The 19003-nt window shown below is 38.4% G+C and overlaps 1 long non-coding RNA gene across 1 annotated transcript; it reads left to right on the plus strand.

Moving 5' to 3' along the window:
• The first annotated feature begins 14862 nt into the window (after positions 1 to 14862).
• On the plus strand, positions 14863 to 15926 carry LOC119765674. Its single transcript, XR_005276892.1, has 3 exons — positions 14863 to 15185; positions 15501 to 15636; positions 15699 to 15926. It is a non-coding gene; the product is annotated as an uncharacterized LOC119765674 (long non-coding RNA).
• Positions 15927 to 19003: the final 3077 nt, after the last annotated feature.

Below are 19003 nucleotides of genomic sequence, written 5' to 3' on the forward strand. Positions count from 1 at the left end.
TTAACAGTGGAGCAAAATTACTATGTGTGAGTGATTTTGTGTGTTAACCAGAAAGACCTTCCCATAGCATCGTTGCTCGGAAGGCTCGTCGACGGGTCTGTTATGAAAGTCCTCCCCATAGCGTCGTAGCTCGGGAGGCATCGAACAGCCAATACCTTATCCTACTAACCCAAAAAAATATTAATCACGTGATGCTTGAAGGAGATGCTGTGAATTCATCGGTCTCAAGCGGTATCAACAAGTATATAGCGAAAAACTATGTGCTTGATGAGTCTGCAACTTCAACTATCGGACTAACATTCCTCCCTTTCGTTGAACTGCAGGCTTCTTGGGAGGGCGCCGGTATTGACTAATAAAGTAGAGATCTTCAGAGGTTAAACAGTGAACGGATGGTTGGCTCCCACTGATCATTTTTGATTCATTGTTTAACTTCAGCTGATCTGTCAATAACGGAGTAGCAGCTCATTGGCAGTCAACCATGCTCATGCTCATGCTCTGTTTCTGTAAAGCTAGATGAAATTTGAAAACAAAAATCTTTTTAAAAAATATAGAACCTTTGCAAATATTCTGGAGAAAAGTTGATCCACATTATCCACAGACCGTCATCTCCGCCAAAAAAAGTTGTTTTTTTCTTCAAATCAGCTTTCAATTCCCCGTCACGAAATGTAAAACGCGCTTCGAAGAAATTAACCAAATCCGAAGGCACACCACACCCCTGGAGAGGGGAAAAAACTGCTTACCATCATCATCATTGCCGTCACTGCAATTTACTGCGAAACGTGACGAAGCGACTGGAAATGGATCGAAAGCGATTTTGCTTTCGCCAAGAAAAATGTGCGAAGATTTTCTTCTACTTTTCGCTTGATGGCCCGCTTCTTTTGGTTAATTCAAGCTGAAAAAAACTTTCGGTGAATCCTTTCGAGAGATGGGATTTTTTTAATCGGTGCACTCCATGTCAAGTTTAATGCGGGTTTCAATCTGACAGCAGACATAATAGCAAAAATTGTGGAGGTAAAGTTATGTTATTGAAATTTATCTCTCTCTTACAAACAGTTCGAAACCTTCATTTAATGAAATGTTTATAAAATCAACGAACCAGGTTAAACAAGGTCTCTAAACTTCGATAAGAATACTCCACCCAACTTGAATTCTTAAAACTTTACTATCAGCATTTCTCCAAACAAATGTGCCATAAATTTCCGCTTCATTTAATTATCCAGTATCTTCATGGTCGACCGGTTCCACATTTTGAGTTTTCCTTTTTCTCCAAAATACACACACACGCATTCTACATTCCCAGCAGGAGCCGAAGCATTAATTACTCTTCCAATGCAATTTGCTCTGGCTTGTAGTTCTGTGAATAACGACTATAGAGAACCGTCAGCCGAAGATCCGTTCGTTGACGTCGTTAAGAGTACGCCCCTGGGAGCAGTATGCTGTGAGAGCACTGGATTTTCTCCATTGAATTTTTCCGAAGGATTTTCAGATTATAATAAAATTTTAATAACACAATGGAAATAGAATTATTGTCTGCGCGCGGAAGCAATGAAGCAATGAGCTGACGTTGTCGGGAGGGGCAAAAAAATGAGGGCGATTGCATTGGATCAGCACCGCGTGGTGGGTTTCCAAGGCAAGGAAATTCTGCTGAATTGAATCCTTTTTAATTGCATTGAGCGGAGAAAGTGGAACCCAGGGGGATGGGTTTTTGGAAGCATAAGAAGTGGAAAAAATGCCAATGAGCTGTAAAGAGAGAATGAATGCTGTTCATGGAGCCTAATGATGTATTACGAGTGGTTGAGAACAAAACACCCTTTTCCTAAGGTTTGCAAATGGGTTCGATTGACTCACAGAGGAATAAATGACGAACTCGAGGTGTGTAGACCAGATGCATACGATGAATTTTGCGATTTTAAACGTAATATGTAGAGTTTCCTAAAGTTGTGTAAATCTAATCAAACCTTATCTAATCTAATATAACCCTATCGCAGCCAGTCTTTCGAGGGCATCCTGGAAAATGTCTTAGGTTGATTGACACATCACATCACACACGTTAAAGTGGTCAGGCAAACTGCGTAAAGTTAAGCGCAAAGATGATTCGTTAAATTGGAATGAGTTTGATCACAGAGGTTCAAACAACAATTCATTTCTGAATCTACAGGGGAGGAAGAAACGAGGGGACACCCCGCTCATCTTCCTGTTAGTAAGAGCAATATATCGTTGTAAGCAAAAAAAAAAGTAACACTTCTGAAAATAATTACTTAATAAAGGGTAAATCTCAGAAAAATTCAAATAGCTTGGAAAGCCAATGTTGCGCCCAATCAAGCTCATATAAACTGCATTGACACACTCATACAGTTGACATGCAATCATTAGTTTTCGAAAAAAGAAAGATCTGACGAAAAAACATTTTTTTTTGCGGAAGAAACTGCGATTGTTCACGCTTTAACAAAAAAAAAGTTGTGTATGGAAATTGTCCATGAGGAGGGGAGGGGAGGGCGGTAGGTTCTGAGAATACAAAAAAGTGTCCACGTGGTTTATTGATGGTTCTTTTTCCCGTGGACGTCATTTTGAGCATCTTTTGTTTTAAGATAAACTTTTATCGGTTTGATAGCTGAGTGGGCTGAGGCACAAGTCCTCTTTTTGAGTACTAGGTTTAAATCCTGTCGGTTACAACTTTGCTTGTGTTTAGAAAAACTGCGCATGCAGTTATTTTGTTCTGACATTTTTAACCGCATTTAGTACATCAGAATCAAATTTTTGCTGAGATCCGCATTTCTATGCTAAAATATCATAAACATGTTAATAATTTTAGAAGGAAGCGATATTGAGCAAAATTTTGGAAAAAATTAATTTTGATGTACTTTTAAAAGGAATAGTCATTTTTCGCAAAAACCTCTTTTTTTTCAAAAAATCAAAACTTCACATTACATATCAATAAATTGGCGATGTCAAACCGTACGTTTCGGAGACATGATTTTTTGAAAATAAAATCTGAATTTTTCGACGCGCCACGCGCATCGCAATTATCGAATCGGCAAAAAATCAACTTTTTCCATTAAAACTGCGATAACTTTAAAATTTCAGCGATGACCTATAGATGTTTGGGTATCAAAATTTTTGTAATTGAAAGACGCAACTTTTGTTACCATTGATTTTTGCGAAAAATGACGAAAATAGCTATTTTTCGAACCACCCTAGCATGATGTAGGTCACTCTAATGGCCAAATAAAAAAAATACGGGTCTATTTATTTTGACCAAGGAACACCAAGAAAATTTTTTAGCTCGATCGGAGAACTTTTTTTCGGTTAGGCTCTTTTCAAATGGAATTGCTGTATATACAGATTTTATAAAAATTGTTATATTTGAAAGTTTCTACAATTTAGTAATTAAATTATGCTTTAATATGATTAAAAAGGTTGAATCTGTGGTTAAAAATTTTAAAATGTTTTCTATGGCTTCGAATTCGACATGATACAGATAAAATACAGATTTATTTTCAAGAAAATACAGATCTTCCCAAAAAAAAATCTGGCAACAGAGATACAGCCAAAATTAAAAATATACATGATGAACCAGTTTTTTTTTTTGGTATTCTTCCAAACCGCAGTCATCATATTCCGATTTTCAAAAAAAAAATTCTAATAAAATTTATCAAATGTTAAAAATCGAGACAAACATTTGAAAAGGTCTAAAAAGGCATAGTAATCGTCATCTGTGTTGAATCAGAACTGCAGTCGTAATAGGGACAGCAGTTTTTAAAGCTTTGAATTGGGAAACCGATGCATAAATTTCGATTGTTTGATTCTGTTCCAAACCAATCGTAATTATCAAAATATTTTTATTGGATTAATTCAAACTTTTATATTAGTTGATTTTATAAATAATTTGGTCCTAGCTTTTTTTTAAGCAACATCACCACGATTCAGTAAACAAGATACAAAATTTTACGACCAGCAAAATGTGCTTGTTTCTATTCAATTAATGCCACTAGAAATTGCACGCTCAGTTGTGCCAGCTATAGCTACTTCTGAATTTAACGACCACCACGTGGCGCGCCAAGGGGATGCTATCTTCGCGGTAATGCTTCCATTTAGAACACACAGTCCTTCACCAACATCTCCCTTGGCGTGATTACGTCAACTTGATGATGCTGCTTAGGATGGCGACATGAAAGGGGTGCTCAGTTGAATTTAATAATAAAACGGTTGAGTTCGAGTGTTTTTGGCACCTTGCGAGGGGGAGGATTTGTTACACGCTGATGTGTGGAAAATTTTTGTACCGGAATCACGTGCGTTTCGTTTGAGCGTGTAACACGGGGTGGTGATTTGGAAGGGTGGAGAGGTTGCTTTCCAGGGCAAAACGGAGCGAAAAAATACGCTTATAAATTATATTCATTAAAAACTGCTCCATTCCCGGCACGACGACGACTACGACGCAAATCGGCTTTGGCTCTGGCCTCGGCACTTTGGTTGGCATCATTCTGGCTTTTTTTTGTCGTCGTCGTTCCGTTCGCTATGGGAGAGTTTTCTACATAAATATCGCATTTGGAGCCCTCATGCAACATACATATTACATTATTTTTATTTTGTTTCACTTTTCCACTCTCTCGCCCCCGGATTTTTGCTTCGCTCTCCGGCATACTAATGGTGAAGTGAAATAAAATGTTACATTGTTCATAAATAAATCGTTCACTCTCACTGGCCTGGCCTGACCCAGCATGCTGGTTTTCATGGGGTCTGGTGTGGTCCGGGCCCTGGCCTGAGGCCTTGAAACTGGCTGGGTTGTATGGTGGAAACCATCCCGGAGCGAGCCCCGACATTGTTCAACCCCGAAGGCCGGTGTAGATAGAGCAGAGCAGACGTACCGTGTTGTGGATGTGGATTTTGGGCCAGGAAGAGGAAGGTGCAACGTCATGCCTGGCCCGGTCCAGACCGGCTCGGTGCGGGAATTCCCAGTTGGAGGTCTATTTGGAAAGGATTTTAGATTTGTATGGATTCGTGCTGAATTAATCAAGGACTTAAGCGCTGGTGGTGCATTGTTTACCGAAGGTGGATGCTGAATTGTTGCAGAATGTACCACTGTAAGGATGGTAACTAGGGGAATTTTGTTCAGTCTATAAAAAAAATCACAATTGGTCATCAGTACGACAAAACAACGGATTTAAAACCTATGCAAAACTGCTTTTCTTCTTGCCTAATGCTAGTATCAAATACGATACAATTGGGATTGATTTCCTCCCATATGCTCTCTAATTTCATTATATGCCGACTGTTTCTGGTTTAAACTCGTGTTATCATCAATATCCGCCCACCAGCAGCTTGGCAACAAGGTCACAACATTCTGTTGAAATTAGTATGTAAGTGCTGTTATAAAAAATAGCCCACTTCTTCAATCCTCACAAGCAGTTTTATTGCTCTGCCATCCAAGACTCTACAGTAAGTGCTGCACTATGCAGAAAACACTCGCGCGACTAAGCAAATAACGTTCTGCAATAACAGTCCTCCCTGGAATGCCTGTGTCATCCCGGTCCGATCCGGTCCACGGAACAAAGTCTGGTGTTTTCACGCTGTACCTCTGCTGATAGCGGCGGCAGATTGTGTGTGACCAACCGTCGTCGTCGTCGTCGGAATGGCTGAGGCCTGGGCTATAAGCATTATATTGCTGCCAGTCAGCCATCCCGTAAATGCTCTCTTGATGCTAATGCCACCGACCGCATGCTGCAGAAACCGGAGCATTCTTGTGCCTTTTTTTCTGCTGTTCTCCGTTGTTGGATGAGCTTGCAACATTCAGCACATTTTTCCTCGACTTATTATTTGCACCGAGCCGGAACGTGCCTTTGGATGGTTGGCTTTCAGCAACGGATTGTGTCCTCCCGTCTAATAATGGCTGGCCCGGTTTGGTTCAAGGGCTTTTCGGAGTTTCATTTTATCCGCCGCTGCATTCAATCGTCCGGATCCAGTTACACGACGGTATTGTTGGCTGGAAAGAGATATGGCAGGAATGTAGAGCTGGCTGGTTATTGAAAACTTCGTTGAAAACTAAAGCAAAACCAAGTTATATGGCCAGCAAAGTGGTTCAAATTTGAGTTTTTTTTCCATCCATTACAGGGTTGATTCAATTATAGATTGCCTGTATTGATATGAGCTCGATTGGACGACAAAAACTTCAAATAAAATTTGTACCAGCCTAAAGGTCAAAGTTTTCTTCTTAAAATATTTTTTTTCCTTTCCATCAAACTACGAATTTCCAGAGTAAATCTGCTGTACCGTCAGTTGGGGTGACATTGGGTCAAAGTGATTTTTTATTGAGTTGACCATTTCTAAGGTTCTTTTCAAAAAAGCTAAATTCTGTTAAAAGGCTTGTGTAGGGGACATCTTAAGATGACTCAGCTGAAAAAAAACTCGTTTCTAGAACAAATCCTGTCATTTTGGCAGCTGTCTAAAGTTAAGGTACGTTTTTAGTCAAAAATTACCTCTTGAAGATTAATATTATTATTGGAATTGCTTGTTTGAAAATCTCTACTTTAAACATTGTAGCATGTCAATACGATTCCCTCGAACAAGAAACACTATCGGATAATTTTGTTGCCATATATTTGTATTTGAGCATCATTTTAGTTTCATTTTACCCAATGACATCCCCTCTAAGGTGTGAGATTGGGTCAATTTTCAAACGATTTCCATTTATGGTAAGGTCCATCAATTTCTACCATATTTTAGGAAAATGTTAGTAAACTATCTGAGTTAAAAGATTTTCGATGTAATTTCAACTGCTTTTGATACTTACTTACCAGAGGTGTATCGTTTTTTTGACTCAAAAACCCCCACTGACGGTATCAATTCTTTTTTACCAAATCAAGAAAAACGCAAAGATTACTATTTTTTCACAGACGTAATTTAATTTTTTTTTAATTTTTTATATTTTTTTTATTTGTTTAAAACAAATTTTGAGTTAGAATGAGGCATGGGTGCCAAATCTTTTGGCACAGCGAACCAAATTGAGGGTTTCGAAGCAATATTTTTAGTTATAATTTCTGATGAGGAAAATTAACAACAAATCTGACAAATAAAACTTACATACATGTAAATCGCCAAAAAAAAGTCAGAGGTTGGTGTGAGCACACACTTAAAAATCTGTTTTCAGGGCATTTAATTATATATTTTCATCTATCATCAAAACAAATTTGAAGACATTTGGTTGTATCATTGCCGAGATATAGCTATTTGAAGTAAGCGGTTTCAAAAACCGGGTGCCACGATATCTTAACACTGCCTTGCCCAAATCGACTAAAAATTCTGGTGAAGACTCGTTAAACCGGTACTGTGTGCATGACGAAGACCTTTTTTCAAAAAACTTATTTTAAAAAAAAAGGTAAAAATATTTTTGTGTTTTTCATATAAAAAATCGTCTGTTTTTGATTTTAGTATTTTTTTTAAAAGCAAAATTTGAAAATCGGTGTTCGTCATGCACACGGGATATGTCTTGAGAGTTTTCATCCCAATTTGGTCCATACCTTCTCGAGATATCGAAATAAACTCGGTGTTTCGAGAAAAACGCTGACAATCCGCTTTACGCACGGCAAAATGTTGAGCTTAAAATCATCTCTAACTCAGTTTAATCATTTAATATATTCATGAAACTTTCAGGAGTGATTGAAAATCATCTTTTTAGTGGATTCAATAAATTTTCTGTAACCCCTTAAAGAAGTTCTAAAGCAATGTTTGTTCTAACATTCTCAAATTTTATTCTTGATATAAGCAGTTTCATTGAATTAAATTTAAATGAGGCCTAAAACCTTATGAAAAATTATAGTTTCATGATTTTTGCCTTCCTCATATTACTCATATTACATACTGGCTGTATGTAGACATGTGTACCGAATCAATGTCACTGGAATATCTTGTCACTGATTGAGCCGAATTTGAAAGTATTTGCCTCAAAGGGTGGTTTTTGCCTGAAAACCTGCCATATTATATATTCTTCAAAGAGCAGCGAATGACCAAGAAGGTTAAAGCTGCCAGAAATAAATAAATTAACAACAACAACAACATATATTTTCAAAAAGGTTCTGAAATGACCTTTCTAGTGGATTAAGAATTTTCCTGATCTGACGTACCTATCTAAAATTACAATCAGTCTAAAAAAATGGTCTGAATTGACATAACCTCAAATGGTGGATTAAATAACGATTAAAGTCGGATTCTTTTTCAAAGTCTTATAAACTTATTATTTTGATCAATATCGGTTTAATGCTTTTTCTATGAAAATAAAAAAAAATAAAACTTCTTGGTCCAATAACACTGATCTACAAAAATTACGAACATGAATGCGCAGGCTCAACCCGAGGGGAAGCATGAACTTTGAGGTCCCCAGAAACACGTGCACATTGAATTGAAATTTGAAATATTGTTTGTAATTTGTAATATTGTATCTTACTAAAGATACCGCCAAACTTGTCTTGTGAAGGTTTTATTTTATTCTATACAGTAAAACCAAATTTAATTTGTCTCGTTGATGTATTGTTTCATTTTCGTGTTCAAGGCTGAAATCAGTAACAAAACGACGCTACCGAGTATTCTTCCGTACCAAATTATGAGCTTCTTCTGAGCCATTAATCCTAACAATATAGTCATCGATAGTTTGTGTATCTTACGCACGCACACCCTGTTTGTCGTTAGTTTTGATTGTCCGTCGGGTGCATTAAAAGATGCACTTTACCGCAGTTAGTCTCTGTAGAAAAAGAAAAAAAAACTAAAACCCATGTGCCATGACGGAAGAAAGAGCCCGCGTTCGTCCATCCGTCCGGTCTGTGTCAAGTCTTGGGGCCCCGTCCTTAATCGACATCGTTGTTGTCAACAATTGTCAACATTATTGCCCGTGCGCGCCGGTTTTATGTATCGTACTTCACCCTGTCCTACCTCCTGCACCTTAGAAGTAAAAAGAGGTTCGTTTGTCGTCGTTGGGTTTATTGCGTTCAACTTGCGAGTCCCTCCCCCCTCGACAGTCAACCCAGCCGACCGGCCACAGCTAGCAAGTCGTTACCGTCATAATAATATCCATTATTTTCTTCTCTTTCATTTGCTCGAAATTACAGCGTTTATTGTTGAGTGATTTTAATGAATGTGGTTTTTATTTCTCTATTTTGTTGCAGGAGGCGACCCCGGCCCCATAAAGCGAGTCCAAAAACATCCATCTATCCGGTGGACCGGCCTGTTCAGGGGGGGCCTTGGGGAAATCCATGGATACTGGTGGCCTGCGGCAACAGAGGAGCAGCAGCAGTGGAGTAGATATTAATTTGGAAAAGCCTCGGGGGCAGGAAGATTCTACCTTACACTATACTTCAAACTACTTCGACTGATGAGCCCTGGCCTGTTGTGGCCAGGAAGTGAAGGGAACCAACAGGCTGGTAATGACGGGGTTCTGACGGATGGGAACATTTCGGCTGCTGACCACGTGATCACGCTACAGCACAGCACAGCCTTGACGAGCAAGCAGCATGTTCTGCTGGATTTTGTATGATGCTCCTTTCACCGAATTGATGATGAATAGATTAAGCTTGGCCGCATGCTACCGGGCGCGGAGAATCTCTGAATTGTAGCGCAAAACAATGTTGTTGTGTCGCAAAAAGTTCACCCAAGTAGATTGTTCTCCACGAACTCACACGAAATCGTGAAAAGTTGCCCCGACTCCTTTTCCATTTTCGTGAAACTTCGTTCTATCTTTATCGATGTCTCACGACCCCTGTGGGGCTGTATGACCTTTTTCACTTTTGAAAGTTGTAAAAAGACACGCATTTCAGAAGATTGCAGTTCAAATTGGTGATGAAATGAAAATTTGGTGTAAAATTGGATACCTGGTTTGATGGCGTGTTCAAAATTCTGAAATAGTAGTTTATGCAACAAGTTGCAAAAAGAGGTTTTTTTCAGCACGAGTCGTACATTTATCCAACGAGGTTCACCGAGTTGTGTAAATACGAAGAGTGCTGAAAAATTCAAGTTTTGCAATGAGTTCCATACAACATTTTTTGCAATTCCAAAAAAACACACACTGAGTGAAATATTATGTCGAATTTTCATGTATTTTGTCAATAAATCGTTTAAATCAAAAAAAAATTTGAAAAGTGTTACTTTTCAAAACAAGTGCTGAAAAGTTCAACTTTTCAGCACCCATTTGAGTGCTGAAAAGGAGAACTTTTCAGCATTTATTTTGAAAAGTATTGCTATTCGATTCTGTTATTTTTGGTACAGAAAAGTAGGCTATTTCGTCGTTCAAGAATGACAGGAAAAGTAAGTAGTTTCACGACGGAATTGCAAAAATACATATTTCGCATCAAAACAAGTGCAACCTAGATTGTCATTTTTAAATGGGAATTTTCATGTGTATGAATTTGTATGGAAATTCCCCCTTTTTCTCGAGCTTGGGAGTTTAGGTGTTAAGTTGAACTGGATGTTCTATGTACCGTCAGTGGGGATGACTAACAAAAAATGATACACCTCTCGTAATTTCTTAAAAACAAAAACAATTTAAATTACATCGAAAATCTTTCAACGTAGATTTGTTCTTAGATAGCTTACTAACATTTTCTCAAAATATGATGAATTTTGATGAACACTACCTTAAATGCCAATAGTTTGAACATTTACCCAATCTCACCCCTTAGAGGGGGTGACATTGGGTCAAATGAAACTAAAATGATGCTCAAATACAACGATATGGAAAAACAAGTCATCCAACAGTGTTTCTTGTTCGAGGGAATCGTATTGACATGCTACAATGTTTGAGTAATTTTCGAGAAATTCCAACAAAAATATAAGAAAAATGATTTTCCGAGAGGTCATTTTTGGCCAAAAACGTACCCCAACTTTAGACATCTGCCAAAATAACAGGATTTGTTCTAGGAACGAGATTTTTTCAGCGAAGTCATCTTATGATGTCCCCTACACAACCCCTTTAACAGAATTCAGTTTCATTGAGAATAACCTGAAAAATGGTAAAATCCGTAAAAAATCACTTTGACCCAATCTAACCCCCCAGACCCAATGTCACCCCCACTGACGGTATTAAATACGTTTCGTTAGTAATATAATAAAAAAATAGAAATAAAATCAAATGATAAAACCAATAACCCATGTCAAATATTGAAAAATCTTTGATGTTTATGCAATTATTTGTTTTGAAAATTAAAACATCCTGAAAATTTAGATTCAAATTTTTCTGATGAAAAACGATTTTTATAAATTGAAGCTCTTCTAGAGGCTAGTCTGGGTTGAACTGAGTTAATCACAGTGAAAGCCATTCCCGTTCCATTAAACGTGATCACCGCAACGAACATTGAAAAATTATGACAGGTTGTACGGTTGTAACTTTCAACGAGGTTTCAGTTTCATGCATCTAAAAGGGCCATCAGCATATGCAACGCAGCTCCACAATGTGAATCACTGCCAGCACCCTGCACTGTCACTGCACTCACAACCTATTAATGTTTCCTCCCATTTTTCTTCCACAATCAACTGCACATATTTATGACAACGCACCACCACCCCTCGTTGCTGGAGGGCTTCAACGTGTGAACCGACCGTACCAAATTATCACCGAGATTATTTTGCCTTCCTCCCCCCCTCCCATGGTCGGCACAACACCATAACACCCCAACCCCGCCCCCTCCTGCCAGTCAGTTGAAGTAACGATCGCGAACGAGAGATGTGAGAAAAGATTTATTTAATGACAGTTTCCTATCAATTTAAGCCCCATTCATTCAAATAGAGACACATGATGATCATTTTGTCGTGCCGGCACGAACACGCGAGGCAGGTTCCCATTCCCATCCAAGCGCTCCGAATTGGCCTCCGAGACCCTGCCTGTGTCTGTGACGGCGAGACCGACACCGAGGGCAAACTTCTCTTGTTATTATTTCCAGAGACAGCAGCGGCAGAGCCATCGAGAGATTGGCTTCAATTCGAAGGCAATCAATTTTAATGAAATCTCGCGCACCAGTATTGTTTTTATTTGAATCATTAATTATATAGTTCCCTCACGAACTCTCGCACCCCTGGACTGTTGAAGGGGGGCTGGAGCTGGAGGGAGATGTGGGATGGCGGTTCTCAGTGACGTGGGACGTGGGACACGGGCAAGGATTTTGGTGGTGATGTGGAGTGATGGGAACATCAGATGTTGTTCAACTAATGGTGTGAACGAAGCTTTTCTCAAATCATCATGATTGCTGTGCACTTTTTTACATTGTCATTGTATACGATTAGAACACAGGGATTCTTGTACCATACTACACAGAAAAAAAAGTGTAAATTTAACGGTTACGTAAACCGTGTTTCATACGTAAACATGCTTAATTGAATTTTGAAATCTATTGTAAACTGTTGAATGACATTTAAAGTGCCATCATGTAAATTCAAATCCGTCGTAATGGTCAATTCTCATGTAAATGCATTTTTTGTTTCCGATTTCTGAAAAAATGAATTTTCAAAAAGCATGTAAAATTTGAATCCATCGCAATTTTGCGTCAATTATTTTTTTGAAATTCGTGTAAATTTCAATTGTGAGATTGTTGCTGCGGATGACAGCTGAAAACAAAACAATCAGATCAGTTCGTTCGTGTTTGGTGGCAAGTTAAGTAAAGGTTTGGTGCTCGATTTTGTTGTTTACGTTGATAACCAGAGTGCAATGAACAAAAACAATGACGTCGTATCCCAGGTAGTTGTTATTATGTGTAAAAACTGTGATTAAGTCTTAAGCGATGATCCAGCAAGTGCAGTGAGGACGTAGAAACGGGATTTTCGTGTTCATCGGAACCTGTCACTCTCTCTACCGTATCCAGAACCAGTTGTTTCTTCTGAACTTCCAACATATACCGGAAGTTGTTGGCCAACAAAAAAAGGTAAGGTAGAATGATAGCGGAAGCTTGAATAACAATAATCTTTTCACAATCTTACAGATTGCGGGTGACCAATTCGCTTTCAAAACAAAACTTTTTTTTGAATTTGCTAGAGTGAGCTGTTTGTACAAGATAATCAAACGATTGGCCCAGGCAAATGTAACCGGCAACAGGCTTACCCAGGTTGTTCGTGTCCGCTGCGATTTCCCAACCGTGGCTCGTCGACAGAAACCGGTTCTTTCCAACCCCCAGCGTTCTAAGAAGCACCGCTTTCTTCTTGACAACATCCGCCTCAGAAATGTTTCCAAAAAGCCAGTGGCCGATCTAATTCGTCGATTATTCCGGCTAGGCGTATTGGGATAAACCTGTTTCTTATTTTTTTTCCTGTGCACCTGGTTGGAAGTTATAAATCGTTACATTAAAACTCTAATGAAATTTTCCTATTTTTTGTAAATTTCTCTTACCACAATTTTAAAACAACAGAAACGATCATCGATGTTTTTCTTTTTGACAGAAGTAAACCCCTGAGACTGAAGCTGTATAACATTTTAGCGACGGTGAGTATAAAAATATGAGTACCCAAAATAAGGTAAATCTTGAATACTACAAGGTGAGTCAAAAAATACTCTTACCGCCTGAACTGTATACAACAATTTCTTCTTTACTTTTTAAAACAATGCAAATATTTACTTCAAGGATGCAAGTAGTCAAAAAATAAAATTTTATCCTCTTCTAGTGCTGTACAGATTCTCAGTACAGTTCAGTTCTTGAGTATTTTTTTAAGGTTCAATAAATAAAATTAGATATTTTTTAGTGATTAAACCCTTGACTTTAAATGCACCGTCATCAGGAGTGACATTGGGTCTGGGGGTGAGATTGGGTCATACAAAAATGCTGAAATTTGTATGACCCAATCTCACCCCCAGACCCAATGTCACCCCTGATGACGGTATTGAAAAATACTTAAAAGCAAATAAAAGAAATGGTAAAATGTCATCATTGTAAAACATAGTTTTTATTTTAAAGAAACATGAATATACTCTTGAATTTGAAATTTTAAAATCTTTTCATTTTATATTATACAATACTTTTCATCATTGGATGTACCCACAAAGAATTAATATTTAAAATTATTTCAAATTATAACAACAAACTCCTATTCCATCGACATGAAAGATATCAGATAAAATGTTTCGGCAAAAATCCATTAAAATTTTCATTTCGAACACTACTGTGTATACGAATGTGAATCTCTTTTAAACAGGCTATTAAACCCTTTTTTCGTATTTTTTTTTTGCTTTTTGGGAATTTGTAATACCCAAAAAGAAAAAAAAAATGGTTTATAGGATCTTTTATAAAAGAAAATCCAGATCTGTTGAACTGAAAATCTCACTTTGCGGAGTTCGTTTTTTGCACTTTTTTATAAGATTTTTCCAGTTCGACTACGATTACACAAAAAAGTGTCGTATGAAAAAGTGCGAAAACGAACTCAGCCAAGTGCGATTTTCAGTTACTGTGCACAGAACTTTGGTACAGACTCTTGTTTTGGAAAATATTATACAGGATTAAATCTAGCAACACTGTTGTGCCGAAAACAAACTCAGTCACAGGATTAGTCGACATTCGCGACATTCATGCGCGAACTGTCAAACGAACCTCGAAAATTTTCACTGTTGTTTTGCACCCTTCGCAACACATTCGTTACGAGATTGGAGTGAACTAAAATTTTATTTTAACCAATTTAAAGTCAAGAAAAAAGCCTCAAGAAAAACAAAATAGGTACCTCCTCAGCTGTACCTTTTTTGTAAGCAAGCAAAAACTGGCGTGCTCCACCAACCCGGTTCCATCGTGGCAAGTAGCCGTGGTAGGTTTGTTTTGATAATTTGTCTCTACCTCGTACACCACTCAGCTGTGCGCATAAAATTAAATTCGATTTAATTTAATCGTCTCTTGTAGTGAAATTTTATCAAAATCCTCCCATACCAGCCGTCGCCGGCAAAATGCATAAGAGCAGCAAGCAGTTTACCCGAGCAGCGACTACACAAGACGACGTCACTTGGAATCATTACGCGGTGGTAGATGGGCCTTGTGTTCCAGAGTTGGTCAGCTTCGAGGCAGCCCAATCCGGATGGGAGCGATAATTAGGTGGCAAGGTACCAGCAGCAACAAATCCGTTTCAAATTTCCCGCATCAAGATTAGTCCCTCGCGACTGCTGACGTTGTGCCACACTGGCCGTTCGGCCTGCTACCGGCGGATTCTGCTAAACTTCCGCGAGTCCCATCGTCCAGTTTCAAGTAAGTTATTGAGTTATTCATTACGATTCAATTGAAAAAAATCAGCTGGGCAAGTCAAAGTCTAAACAGGGACAGTTGAATTTGATGGATTAAAAGCTTGAAATTTGGAAAACGTATCTCAATATTTGTTTTTCTGTGTCTGTTTTATCCAAAACCAATCAAAAACATTCAAGTATTGTGTCCCGATTCGCCCCAGATGACTTTAACTGATGCTCAATTTGTTTGTATCAAAATTAAACTTTTGAATTATAACATTTTTACGTAGAATTTTTAAATTAGGGTGCCGGATTTGTTGATAGTCACTATTCGTTTCAGGTGCTGGCGGCTTCAAGCCCAACTGGTACAGTTACATGTTGACAACAAGCTGTCCGAGCTGACTGGTGTGGATGTCCTCGAACGGAAGCATCACGATTCTTCCAGCCTACGAAATGACACTTCGTTAACATCTTTTGTAAGTTGTTTTTGTTGTTTAGATTTGATTATAATTTTTTAATCAAAAATCCGTTCTTTTAGGGATCAATGCATGAATATCGAGTCTCTGAGAAATCAGTCCACCAAAACGCTGACAGCAATCTGAATCATCGATCAGGACTCAGGCTGCGCGTGGTCACATGATCACATTTTTTTAGCTAGATTTTCTTATCGCGTGTGTGGATCATCTTCAGATCAAGTGACACGAGTAAGTTTATTTCAATTTGATCCATTTGCCTAATAATTCACTTCCAAATTATAATTGTATATTACTCCGTTGAATGTTGAGTCTGGTGAAAATTTATCAAATTCTTTGCATATAGTATTTTAAATGGAAATTTTCTGGTCAAATATAAGTACTTTTGAATCAAATCTGATGCTTAATTTGATAAGAAAGTAAACCAAAATGTCCCCTTCAAAACTGCGTCAGGCTGAAAAAGAATTTGAAAATTACATCAGATTCAAGATTCAACGGAGTAAAAAAATTTCAAACTTTGGTAAATTTACGTAGATTTCATCGGAAATTTACATGTTTTCGAAGCACTACTTGTTCAGCACAATTACAACGAATGTCATTTAAATTTAAAATGAAGTTGATGTAAATTTACATCATTAATGACGTGCACTTTTGGTACATCATAAATGATGTAAATTTACCGAATTATTTTTTTCTGTGTATGGTAGGTATCTACTAGCACCAACCTTTTAGAATTTGTAAATTTACACTGAATGCAATGCATAATCGCAATTTCGTAGAAGCAATTTACACAGATTTAAGTAAGGCATTTGACAGAATCGACATACCATTATTAATGTTCAAACTGCAGAAAATTGGAATTCAACCGAATCTTTTGGAATTGCTTAAGTCATATTTGACTAAGCGCGAACAAATTGTTTGCTTCCAAAATGTAGGGGAGATGGGGGTAAGACGGCCACCCTAAGGGAGAAGTCTAATAAAATTTACACAACAGATTATTTTGATCTCAAATTACGTACATATTGTTCTACTACTAGTCCATTATAGAAATGACATAAATTAGTTGGTCTAAAAACCAATTTTCAATACTTTTCAGCAATTTTAAAAAAATAATTGAAATCGTATATACAGTCAAACCTCGCATAAGAGCGCCTCGCATATGCAACTTTGCATATACGAGTCATTCCACCTGATTCGGTTTTGTCGCAAGAGTTGCATATGCGAGGTACAGGGCTTATGGGAATTTGGCTATATGGGAGACATGGCCTATATTGTTATAAAAAATCATCTAAACTATGCAAATTTATAGTGTTTTGAAATCGTTATGAAGTCAGCCATACAGCTACACCAAATCTACAAGGTTTACGATGTTCTAGGTCATCCGAAACTTCCTCAAGTTAAGGCCTTTGTGTTCACCGCCGTACAAGTATGAGGTAGCGATTGTGACTGTAGTTTTTGACCTTAGATCATATCCATGTAGCCTCAGGGAGGTTCAGGGACTAGTCTACCGATATGTGGTGATGTTCTGGGTCTTCTGTAGAGTCCCGGGAGTTACGACCGATGGGTCTACCGCGGTAACAAGATAGAGGTCAGTGGTTTTTGACCTCAGATCATATCCAGATAGCCTCAGGGAGGTTCAGGGACTAGTCTACCGATATGTGGTGATGTTCTAGGTCTTCTGTAGAGTCCCGGGAGTTACGGCCGATGGGTCTACCTCCGTAACAAGATAGAGGTCGATGGTTTTTGAGCTCAGATCATATCCGGATAGCCTCAGGGAGGTTCAGGGACTAGTCTACCGATATGTGGTGATGTTCTAGGTCTTCTGTAGAGTCCCGGGAGTTACGACCGATGGGTCTACCGCCGTAACAAGATAGAGGTCGATGGTTTTTGAGCTCAGATCATATCCGGATAGCCTCAGGGAGGTTCAGGGACTAGCCTACCGATATGTGGTGATGTTCTAGGTCTTCTGTAGAGTCCCGGGAGTTAAGGCCGATGGGTCTACCGCCGTAACAAGATAGAGGTCAGTGGTTTTTGACCTCAGATCATATCCAGATAGCCTCAGGGAGGTTCAGGGACTAGTATACCGATATGTGGTGATGTTGGTGGCCGTTACTCCCGGGACTCTACAGAATACGCAGAACATCACCACATCGATAGACTAGTCCCCGGACCTCCCTGAGGCTATCCGGATATGATCAGAGGTCAAAAATCACCGACCTCTATCTTGTTACGGCGGTAGACCCATCGGACGTAACTACCGGGATCTTAAAGAAGACCCAGAACATCATCACATATCGGTAGACTAGCCCCTGAACCTCCCTGAGTCTATCTGGATATGATCTGAGCTCAAAAACCATCGACCTCTATCTTGTTACGGCGGTAGACCCATCGGTCGTAACTCGCGGGACTCTACAGAAGACCCAGAACATCACCACACATCGGTAGACTAGTCCCTGAACCTCCCTGAGGCTACATGGATATGATCTGAGGTCAAAAACCACAGTCACAATCGCTACCTCATACTTGTACGGCGGTGAACACATAGGCCTTAACTTGAGAAAGTTTCGGATGACCTAGAACATCGTAAACCTTGTAAATTTGGTGTAGCTGTATAGCTGACTTCATAACGATCCCAAAACACTATAAATTTGCATAGTTAAGATGATTTTTTATAACAATATAGGCCATGTCTCCCATATAGCCAAAATCCCATAAGCCCTGTACCTCGCATATGCGTGCTTCGCATAAGAAACCCCCATATGAGTTGCATATGCGAGGTTTAACTGTATATGAAATACGCGGGGTAAGACGGCCACCCATGTGGGGTAAGACGGCCAATGCTATAAATTAACTTAATAACTTTGCTAAATCCACCCAAACACCTACATGGTTGGTTCAACAGACTTCTCTGAGCATCATAACTATTTTGGTTGAAAAAAATCTGGTTTCAAATGTGAAGAAAAATGCAGTTTAATAATTTTCATATTTTGGCTCAGTGAATTTCATATTATTGCGACCACATTTTATGAAAAACTATGAATTTTTACTACAAAACAAACACAATTTGTTACAACAAAAATAGTTCGTGTATTTAGATTAGAATAAGTAAATCAAAATTATGTAAACAATATTAAATTAGCGATTTTTATGAAAAGTTTGATGGGATTTCATACTATTCAATGAGTTTTGCTATATCACAGTAAAGAATCTTGTCGAAACGGTAGTTAACAGCATTTTGATTAAAAATTGATAGTTTTATTGAAAATGCTTTTCCTTTATCTACAAATATGTCTTAATAGTCAAAAACCGTCAAAAATATAACCTATATCAAATAAAATTTACAACTTACGGGTGGCCGTCTTACCCCCGG

Source organism: Culex quinquefasciatus, chromosome 1, assembly GCF_015732765.1.
Source record: "Culex quinquefasciatus strain JHB chromosome 1, VPISU_Cqui_1.0_pri_paternal, whole genome shotgun sequence".
Lineage (NCBI taxonomy): Eukaryota > Metazoa > Arthropoda > Insecta > Diptera > Culicidae > Culex > Culex quinquefasciatus.